Source organism: Eutrigla gurnardus (assembly GCF_963514095.1).
Source record: "Eutrigla gurnardus genome assembly, chromosome: 10".
Taxonomy (NCBI): domain Eukaryota; kingdom Metazoa; phylum Chordata; class Actinopteri; order Perciformes; family Triglidae; genus Eutrigla; species Eutrigla gurnardus.
This window is the reverse complement of record NC_139924.1, coordinates 15,423,704-15,430,217: the sequence shown is the minus strand read 5'-3', so window position 1 is coordinate 15,430,217 and position 6,514 is coordinate 15,423,704.

Here is a 6,514-nt window from a genome sequence, read left to right as displayed (position 1 = left end):
ATGTATTTTTGACAGCAACATTGGGTTGAATTTGAACAAAACTGCATACCTTAAACGCTTTGTCCAGTTTCAAGGTTAGACAAAAATGGTAGAACAATGTTTTTAGTTTAATATTTTAATATTTAGAAAGTGAGACAATCTGAAGAAAAATCGTATTCCTACATGCCTGGTAAAATCTTGCAGTATTGAAAATCTCACATAATGCAATATCTTATCGTGATTTATGCAATGTATGTGGGTTTATATTTGTATTCTATGCATACAACTGATATTAAACTTTTTTAATGGAGAAATTATTATTATATATCTTTGATTTTTTTTTCAGTATTAATATTGTTTTCTAGCAGAATCACTTTCGTTGCATATCAGGATGAAAATAGAGACACATGTATTTGCCGAAAACAATGGCTATATTTTAAATCCTAAAAGGATTAATTATATATAATGATTAAATTGATTTGATTGAATGTGACGATCACAATTAAAAATAATCAACCAAAATGAAAAAAAAACAAACATTTAAACTAATTTAATTTGCATGTTTATAAAAAAAAAAAAAAGATCCTTGAACATGAAATATGAGTCCACAAAGTGCGGTGTTGTTCTGTATCAGTGCTTGCTCTCCTAATTATTGCATGAGGCTGAGTTGATGTGAAAATTGCATCTTCTTGTTGAAAATTCTTTATACTCTACCGCCCCCTAGTGGACATTATCATGTAGTGTTCGACATATATTTGAGTGAGTGATGAGTCTATGGAGCATTCAAGCGTCCCAGCAGTCCCATCAAAATTAAATAAATAAATATATGGACCGCAATGGATAGACCCCTATATCACTAGACAGTATCGGAAAATATAGCTTGAACTAATTGTTGGTTTCATTATTTACAGACTTGGTATCAAGTGCTTAAACTCCAAAAGGAAATAAATGCAGCAGCAGAAGTTAACTGGGTGACTGATTCATGAGCCTCCCTGGCTTGTACTGAAGCAAAGTGCACTTTAACAACCGCTTCTGAACTCAGTATCCAGCATGGGAGGCAGACCGCGATGCGCTGCTGAGACTATTTGTGGAAGGAGTATTGATGAGACCCGTGTTGGCCGTGGACATATTTATCTCTGGGACACACACGCACACCTCCAGATGCAAACTCATCCCCATCAATTTCAACTGATGTTCCCGCCGGGCACAAGTCCCGTCAACAGAGGGACGTGACAAGTAATCAATGGGACAGTCGATCGGGTTGATTTATCGCCGCTTCCAGTAACAGCGGACAGTGGAATCCTTGTCAAGTTCCCGGTTGCAAAGGCAATTACAGGAACATACAGATGGATGGGATGCTTAGGACAGAGAGACAGAGCCATTCAATAAGCTGGACGGTTGACTGCTGCTTACAGTGCAGTTCTGTCGAACTTCAAACAGACAGAAGTCAAAATCGCTTTGTATGAACATTTTCAGTACTGACGTCGGAGCTGAATCAGTTATGATCAACATGCTTCTTTCATGACGTTTGTGACAATATGAAAAGTATGCATGTGAATAATCAAATGAATGAAGATGATTCATTTTAGCTGCTCGGGTTCTGGTGTTTGCATGCTGGCTCACTGTCAGGGATTACCGGTATAATTGAATAGAATGGAGCCATCGTTTATTAGTCTTTATGATATTGCACGTTTTCTACGACTGTATAACAACCTCACAGGGATAAATTAGTCTATCAAGCTTGCTTGATTTTCTCAATTTTAAATAAAATATCTATGAACAAAAGGCAATTTAAAGACATCACCTTAGGCTTTTTGAAAATAGTGATTTTCCACAACTTTCTGAGGTTCTTTGGACTAAACAATTAATAAAAATGTAATCGATTAATAAAATATTATGGCACATATAGGCGTCATGAATTCAGAGGTTGCCAAAGATGCAAAATCTTCTTTATGATTACTCTTCCCACAAAGTTATCAGAGTCATATTTACAAACAAGTTAAACTGTTACGTCTGATATTTCACCTTACCACATAAACTAAGGCTATCAGGATCTTCAAGCACAAACCTATCTCAGGGTTAAGGCCAGGCCCTGAGCCTGATAAAATGTTTTGATAAGAACATATATATATACCCCCATTTAAATGGATCTGTACACAATCTTTATGACATTTGTTTTACTTACCAGTCCAGAGAACTCCAGCAAGACGACAGTAGTATGGAAGTGACCCACAGGCGGGAACGTTGTGGAGAGCACCACCCGGCCAGTTGCTACATTTTTACAAACGACAGGTACAGGGTCAACATCAATACCAAATCCCTACACCCAAGAAATGTGGTTGTTTTCATGTCTTTGCTATACTGCCAGGTGGTAAATCTGGGCTCCAGACTATATAGTCTTGACTCATATTAGCACATATAAGCAGACACTCCACTGTGTAGCTATTTGATAGTAGATTGCATTGTAGAGGAACTCCTATCCAAGTGATGTCCACTCTGTGCCCTGGTCACAAATACACGAAGGACATCGCTTTTACATTTTACGTAACAAAGGCATTTTTCATAGAAAAATGTCCAAAGTAGGTGTAAATTATTAAATTAATAATCGCTGGCTTTTTGGCAAATATGTTACATAACAATCAAACAAACAAATGAAAGGATAGGGAAACTGTTAGTGAGTTACACGGCTTCATCAGTCTGAGATTTTATTCCAAAACATTTTAACTTGTCATAGAAGGAAAAGCACAGTTTTTCATAACACGAACGGTGGCTCTGCGTTCAAGCTGGACGCAGAAACGTACTTCCGGTGCCCATGTAAAACAACTGCCTGTTCCCCCAGGACACGGGAAGTCAGTGGGGAAGATCAACTATATCATCTACAAGCTCTAAATATCTGATAAATTATACTTTATATCATTCCCGTGCTTTTAACCTGGTTGTTTAGATCTAGAGAAAACAACAAAGGAGCAAAATCGCTTGTAGGCTAGCATTAGCATTAATGCTAATGCTAGCCTGGACGGGTGGTCAAACTAGGCTGCGCTTTATTCATTATATAACTTTAAATTAGGCCATAACGTATTTAACTAACCATAACAATATGTCTTCCTGATTGGGCGCTGTCGTAGCCTTGTGACAATCCTCCCTCTCCGTCTCCATGTAAGACAAGTTGAGTATAAAAAGATAAGACGTGTAGCGTAGCATATCAAGACCTCACACAAAGGGAGGTTTTCGCCTGTTTCTATGAGAAGCAGATAGTTTTAGCCATTCTATGACACTCACTTAAGAAATAAAGTGCTACATTCACTGTTGGAAATTAGCTGTAGTTTTGTTATCCATGCTAAGTGGTGAAATGACTTTGAACTCGCAGGTATTCAATTTCCTGTTTACGTCTTGACGTACTACGGCAGCCTCAAAGGACACACTACATACAGCCAAATATATAAGCAATTGACAGCCCCACTGGTCCAGTCCAGCAGATGGCGACAACGCAACAAGAAAGAAGCGGTCAACAGCAAGCTGGCATATGAGACTAAACTTTTGTATGCAATATTGCATATTTACTTTATTGTAACTATCATAGAAGCAGAAGCCTTTAAACATTCAGCAGAAGAATATGACACCTGGTCAATATTTTGTTATTTAGATGAGAAACGGCAATGAAGAAGATTGATACAGATTTAAGTGTCTGAAATAAAGTGAGCAATTTAACTGTTTAATATTGAAATTAAGTTTGTTCCAAGTGCAAGGTTTGTTTAGTTTTCTAGAGGATCTTACTGCTTAAACTGCTTAAACTGCTGTTTCATCTCTATTTGTGGCAGGCTTGTGTGTTGAAGTTAGCTGATGTTCTGCATGTTGACATGAAGGTATATGACTTTAATTTTTAGTTATTTTTTTTCCCTTCAATATGTATTTTCTAATATTTAGTAAGAAAGTTCAGTTTTCTGTCAAACTCTTGTGAAATATCTTGAGAGGGCAGTGAGTTCCCCAAGTGTAGTGGTTATCAAGTTGGCTTAACACACGGCGACCAGCCGCGGATACCCGTAGGAGACCTTTTCTTACCCAGATCCCTCCTTTACCAAACACATCTTCCTAAAACATTAGCACTAACAACTTGCATGAACGATATCTGCACAGACACACAACAAATATGAATTTTATGGTAAAAAATTATGGTAAAAGAAATCTTAATGTATCCCCTCTAAAACTGTCTGTCTGCCACAGAGTGCACCTTTCTCACATGTAGAATCAGATGATGGAGATATTGGAACTGACCCGTGTTGTAACCAGCCCCCCGACTCTCCCTTAGTCTACTGAGCATTCTGTTAAGGTTGCCAGCTGCTGTTTTGCCTGAGTTTGTTTTGTTAGTATTTTATCATTTTAGTAAAACTGTTACATTGCCGTTTGTCAGCTTGTATTTTAGATTGACCCAACTGGTTTATTGCTTTCATGTCTTTAATTTGTTTGTTCCTTTTCATTTCAGTGGAGCGAGTAGCAGCTTGTGGAGGAGGCTAGACACACTAGCGTGGTTCCCTTCACATTTCATAGTGATAACAGCACTGGGACACGATTTGAAGTGACACTTTTTGCAGTGAAATGTTTGCAGTGACTATCGATTTCAGTGGGCACTTTTGTACATTCCTAACCATCCTCTTTTCATTTACATTACATTTACATTTAGGGCATTCAGCAGACACTTTTGTCCAAAGCGACTTACAAAAAGTACATTTGTCAAAAGAAAGAAACCACAACATATCATTGCCAATAAAGTAAGAGTGAAAAAATAGAAACAAGTGTTAGGTCCTGATCTGAGTAAAGTAGTAGCTGTTCAGCAAACATACCTTAAGAACAACAGTGTTATGATCAAAGTGCTACAGGTAAGAACATAGAAGTGCATTTCTGTGTGTGTGGAAGTGGGTCATGCTATGCAGAGTCGAGGTGAAGTCTGAACAGGTGCGTCTTGAGTCTTTTGTGGATAATGGCACGTGACTCTGCTGTCTTGACATCAGCTGGGAGTTCATTCCACCACTGAGGACCAGAACAGAGAAGAGTCGGGACTTTGCTGAGCGACATCATCTAAGCCTGATTGATTCGGGTCGAGGAGGTTGTTCTGTGAGAGTTAGGATGACAGTTGGTTGTAGGCGGCACGTTCCAGGGTTTTAGAGAGGAATGAAAGAAGAGATACAGGTCTGTAGTTTTGGATGTCAGTCTAGGGTGGGTTTTTTTAAGGAGAGGCTTCACTGTAGCTGTCTTAAAAGCCACTGGAATGACACCGGAGGTGAGGGAGGAGTTGATCAGCGTGGTGAGGAATGGCAAGATGTCGTGTGAGATGTCCTGGAGAAGAGAGGAGGGAATCGGGTCAAGGGAGCAGGTGGTGGCACGGTTAGACGTAACAAGTGCGTGAACGTCAGATTTGAGGGAGCTAAAGCTGGTAAGGCCATCAGAGTTGAGAGTTGGGGGAGATGTTTTCTGGGAGGTTAAAGGAGTGAATGAGGAGCTGATGTCATTTACTTTTTTGGTAAAGTAAGTTGCAAAGTCATCAGCAGTGAGGGAGGAAGGAGTGGGAGGGGTAGGAGGGGTGAGGAGGGAGGAGAACATGGAGAAGAGTTTCCTGGGGTGAAGTCAGAGAGGAGGTGGTGGTAGTGAGCAAGGTCCTCGTACTGGCCCGATTTCTTCCATTTTCTCTCGCTCTTTTTCAGGCACTTCCAGTCATCAATTATTTAATTATCAATTATCAATAAATTTGTTTTTTTTAACATCTCTGTCGTGCTTCAGTCTCTGAACCTGTTTAGACTTGGTATAACTGGGGTGTTCATCAAGTGAGCACTAAAATATATATCCTGGGGTGCAAGTCCTCAAGTGGCGCTCCCTATAGCGCCAACCCCTGGCACACTAGTCACACAAAAAATTGTGCCCAGTCTCTTGTGGAGTTGGTCTGTGAGAGAGGAAATTGCTATTAAATGTGAACACACCAAATAGCCGATGGCCTATAAAGACATAAAAGTGCAACAGAATAATTGTATTGGTATATTCTTATATCAAGTTACACGACCACTTCAAACGTGTTCTCCCCGCTCCAGTGAGACCGTTTGATTCCAGCTGTGACTGAATCAGAGCGTGCATGTCCAGGCCTTCCTTTCCACCTCGGTGCAGTACTTTTCAGAGAGCATCATCGCCCTGCGCATCAACAAACAGGCGTCAGGTGTATTTTAGTTAGAGGCAGTCGTGTCAATAAATACTAAGGCCCGTTACTAACTTCAGCTCCTTCAGCTTCACGTTGAGGTGTGCGTGCTTCTGCCGGTCCTCCTCCACCAGCCGATCGGCCTCAGAGAAAACCTCTGCGCTTAGGAGAGAAAGTGCTCGCTCCTCTGACTTCAGATGGCCTCCACGTTCCTGAGCGTTTCTGACGCTGCTTCTCTTCTTCCTCCTTCTGTTTGACGATCGCTTCCTGCTGCACCCTGCATGGAGAAGGACGGAAGGACGGTAGATGCGGTGTGATGGTGTAAGAAATGAGTGTAGTGTTGTTTTTTACTTCAAC